Consider the following 4506-nt stretch of genomic DNA (forward strand, 5'->3'; position numbering starts at 1 on the left):
AGGGCAGAGACAGCTGCCACTGTGCCTCAAATCCCACTACAGCTGGCCATGTGCAGGCGTGGCTCAGTTCAGCAGCAGGGACTCACAGGGGGGGCAGCCCTTGCCCAGCCCATCTGGGAAGATACAGTCTAACTTCAGTGCATATGGACTTCCTGAGTGCCATGAGTGGACAGAAGGACCACAGAATATTTATTTGTGGTGCTACAGATATAAAATGAGACCTGAGAGTGTGCCTGAGTAATATAAGTGCAAAATATCAATTTCTGTTATATCATTCAAAGGGTCTCGAAGCTCTTTAAATATTTTTGATGAAGCAATCCTCCTAAAGTCATTGTGTGGGAAAAAGGAGTCTGTATTTTACAGATGGGAAAACTGAGGCAGTTTAGAAACGTGTAAGTTCACTCAAGCTCAGAGAAATAATCGTCCAAATTACCAGGAGTAAAGTCCAGGAATCCTAATATTGATTTTTCTGCTCATGAGTTAATTCCAAATAGTGGAAGTGTTACGCGATGGAATTGAAAGAACAGTTTTGTATCTGCCTATAACACTTTGTTCATGCCAAAACTCATCCAATGATTATGAAATCATGTTATACAAGAAGAAAACACTTACAGTCCAACAAACACACAATCTAAAAATGTACTCACGCTGTACCTTTAAAAAGCAGTTACATATGTTTTGAGAAGCAAAATGGGAAACAGGGATCAATTAAACAGTTTGCAAAAGAAAGAGAATAGATTTAGTTAGTCATCCTCCTTTTCCTCAGGTTTTTACGCAGGGCTGTGTGCTTGATGCAATCCAAAATGGCAATATTAAAAAAGCCAACTTCAACCTATTTCATACATAATATTCAGGGACCTGGGATTATTTTTTGGAGTATTATAAAAGTATGTGTACCCCAAGCCAAAAAAAGATTATTTAATAAAACTACAAAAAAGGGCTTTACTGTTTATAATTACTAGAATTTTAGTGCAAGCAGCATTGAGTTAGTGACTCATGCTTTGCTTTTTAATACGGTCATAAATCCTCCCCCTCAAAAAGCTCAGCTACAGTATCAATAATGAAAGCAGCATCTTCTCTGTCTTTCTAGCTAAAGCCCGTGGTTTCTTCTACATACCCCTGCATGGCAACATAAGTAGTACTTAACAAGCTACATATATTAAAAGTAGAAGCCCTTTGCTTTTTCCCTTTCAAATATTTGCTGTCTGAGATAGCATTATCAATTTGTTTTCACAATGCAAAGTGTTAACAGTTTTAAAGCATTAAATAGCTAATACACATCATATTCTATTTCTACCCAGTCTTTTAGCTGGGTAGCTTACTATAGTTTAGAAATATCCCTAGGAGTCAGAAAAGTTTCATCACCCTTTGACAGGCAGGGAAATAGAGCCACTAAATTCTGCTTCAAGATTTTCAAAGTGCTGATTCCAATGAAAACTAAATGATGCTGAGCATATCTAAAACTTAGACCACAACCTAGGCTCTTTTGAAACTCCCATCTGGTACAAAAAGCTGATCATCCAGTTCTGCAGGCACAATCACTTGCAAGCATAAAAACCAACAAGCAAAATAAGGAGTCAAGTCTGAATATTTATATGATGATAAAATCCAAGGTAAGTTCACCTGGCATATAAACACAGGTGCAAAAAAAAAGAGTCAGTGCTCATACTGCTCACTAGTTTTCAGCAAAATGTCATTCTGATCTATTAATATTGTTGAAGGCCTTATTTATATGATGAACTGTGCATTTAATCCTTTGTAGATTTTTGGTTTCTCTTCCCAAACCCACAAAGGGCTAAAGCCATGCCCAAAGTCTAGATCAGGGGTGGGCAAAATACAGGCTGCGGGCTGAATCCAGCCTGCAAGGCCATTCTATCCAGCCTACGAGGCCCCTAAAAAATTTAGAAAATAAATATTTATCTGCCCTTGGTTCCTGTCAAAAATGACAGTAGGACCCAGGGGAAGCCCGATGGGCTCTCGCAACAGCAGGGCCCGCCCGGCCCTGCCCCCACAGCCCGAAGCCCCAGTAGGGACTTCTGGCCTGGAAGCACGTGGTTGCCCCATCAGCGCTGGAACCTCAGGTAAAGGGGAAGGTGGGAGGTAAGGGGGAAGGGGAAGAGGAAGGGGAAGGAAGGAAGGGCAAGGCAGGGCAGGGGAGGACCCCGGGCAGGGGAGGAGCCCAGGGAAATGTGGCCCAGGGAAAAGCTGAGCACAGGCAGGGGGGAAAGCAGCCCCTCGCCCGCCCTATGGCCAGCACCTCGCACTGCAGTCACTCGCAGCCCACATGGTACTGCCCCGCGGGCTGCAAGCAGCTGCAACAGGGAGCATCGGCCATGGGGCAGGGGAGGGGCTGCTTTTCCCCCGGCTCCTTCCTGGCAAGGAGGAAAGTGGCTCCTCCCCTGCCCTGTGGCCAGCACCCCGTGCTGCAGCCACTCGCAGCGCGTGGGCGGCTGTCTGGAGCAGGCACAGGCAGCCCCAGGTGGGCTGCGAGCAGCTGCAGCACGGGGCGCCAGGCACAGGGCAGGCAAGGAGCCATTTTCCCCACCCACCGCACCACCCTATAACCCAGTCCCACTGCCAGCCTGTGCTCCGCAATGGCTCCAGCCTCGCCTGTCGGGGCTGCATATGGCGATAGCAGCTGCGGCCCCTCCACTTGCCTCACCGGGCAGTGTTTGCCACTGTCACCTCTGGGCTGCCCAGTGGGCGAGCTCTGGATGGGCAGCAGCAGCCAACACTGCCCGGTGCAGCAAGCAGGGGGGCCACAGCTGCTGTTGTCGATAGGCAAGCTTGGAGCCTAGGCTGGCAGCAGGGCCGGGTTACAAGATGGTGCTGAGTGTGGGGAAAAGCGGCCCCTCACCCCATGGCCAGCGCCCCACACTGTAGCCACTTGCAGCCCACGTGGGGCTGCCTGTGCCTGCTCCAGACAGCCCCGCGTGGGCTGTGAGCACCTGCAGCAGGGAGTGCTGGCCATGGGGTGGGCAAGGGGACACTTTTCCCCACACTCAGCACCATCTTCTTACCTGCCAGGAAGCAGGGGTCGGGGCTGTACGCTGCCTCCTGCCTGTACCACAGGGTTGGGGGGCACTGGGTGCGAGTGGATGCAGGAGCCAGCAGGAACACGGGGCCCACACCTGTATCCCGGGGCCAGTGCCAGCAGGGCCCAGAGCAGGGTGGCAGGAGCACAGGGTCACAGCCGGCAGGGGCTCTATGGAGCCGGACCAGCTCCCCCCCACCCTGCTGGTGCAGTCCAGCCCAGCTCCACAGACCTCTGCCAGCCTGTGCCCTGCTTTGGGCCCCACTGGTGCTGGCCCTGGGACACCGGTCTCAAGATGGTGACCAGGGGGGCAGGGCACCTGTCAAGGGGCAGTACTACACATGCGGCCCTTGACAGCCTGCCAAAACTGGGTAAGCGGCCCTCTGCCTGAGATAATTGCCTGCCTCTGGTCTAGATCATCCCTAGTTCCTCAGGGCACAATTTATTATTCAAGCACAAAACAAAGCTATTCCCCTGACCAAAGTAAGCAGCAAAACTCCAAGGCATTGTACTTGCATCAATCTCTCTCTCCCACCTCCAACACACAGCTCCATGCATTAGGGCCTGCCCACTTACTTGCACCTCCCCCCACACCCAACAAATTAATAACATTGGATAATCACTCCATTAGTCTCAGATGAGATGTAATCAATTAGTCACAGGCAAACCTGGGCCCAACTCCTCATTGGCTAGGGACAGACATCCAAAAACCCTGAGCCTGAATTGATTCAATCTTTGCAGGTTAATCTAACCTGCGTAGTCTGAACCAAAAAGCAAATGAACAGACAGACATTGCCTCTGCACTGAAGAAAATGCAGGCACATGCCTGCAGTGGCTCAGGCCAGGAGCAGGGGAGGACCTCTGCAATGCACCCTCAGCTGCAGGAAAGCTGTGCTGGGGGCATGTGACCAGCCCCGACAGTAGCCTGAAGTAAACTGGCCAGGGAGGGGGTTTAATTCCCCCCTCTGTGTCCTACAGACCTGAGCTGGGGTCCACCTGATGCTTTCCCCTTGCTGCTGCTGCAGCAGCAGACAGGGGCACAGCCAGGCACTGGCCAGCATGCCCCCCCCCCCTTCCCTCAAGGCAGAGCGGGGATTTATTCCCCCCTCTGCTCCTGGGGTTTGCCAGCCGTGGCCACTACTGCCAATCACTCTCTGAGTGGGGCGAGCACCAGAACAAGCTCCCTTCCACCAGATGCTGGAGGAAGGGGGGAAATAGTTTCATAGTTTCTAGGGTCGGAAGGGACCTGAGCAGATCATCTAGTCCGACCCCCTGCCATGGCAGGAAAGAGTACTGGGCTCAAACGACCCCAGCAAGGCGTTCAGCTAACCTCCTCTTAAAAACCCCCAGGGTAGGAACCTGCACCACCTCTCTTGGAAGTTGGTTCCAGACCCTAGCCGCCCTGACTGTGAAATATCGCCTCCTGATGTCCAACCTAAACCTACCCTCTGCCAGCTTGTGACCGTTATTCC

The 4506-nt window shown here is 51.3% G+C and overlaps 1 protein-coding gene and 1 long non-coding RNA gene across 2 annotated transcripts in view; one reads left to right on the forward strand and one right to left on the reverse strand.

Annotated features, from left to right (window-relative positions):
• Positions 1 to 3211, forward strand: part of LOC109298495 — a 10184-nt gene extending 6973 nt beyond the window's left edge. The window contains exon 3 of the long non-coding RNA XR_002097627.1: positions 3115 to 3211. This is a non-coding gene — a long non-coding RNA (uncharacterized LOC109298495). The remainder of the gene's footprint in view (positions 1 to 3114) is intronic.
• The window catches only part of PPP4R4 (protein phosphatase 4 regulatory subunit 4), a 195802-nt gene that overhangs the window by 163918 nt on the left and 27378 nt on the right, over positions 1 to 4506 (reverse strand). The window lies entirely within an intron of this gene.

Source organism: Gavialis gangeticus, unplaced genomic scaffold (assembly GCF_001723915.1).
Source record: "Gavialis gangeticus isolate Ggan-Ray unplaced genomic scaffold, GavGan_comp1, whole genome shotgun sequence".
In the NCBI taxonomy this organism is placed as follows: domain Eukaryota; kingdom Metazoa; phylum Chordata; order Crocodylia; family Gavialidae; genus Gavialis; species Gavialis gangeticus.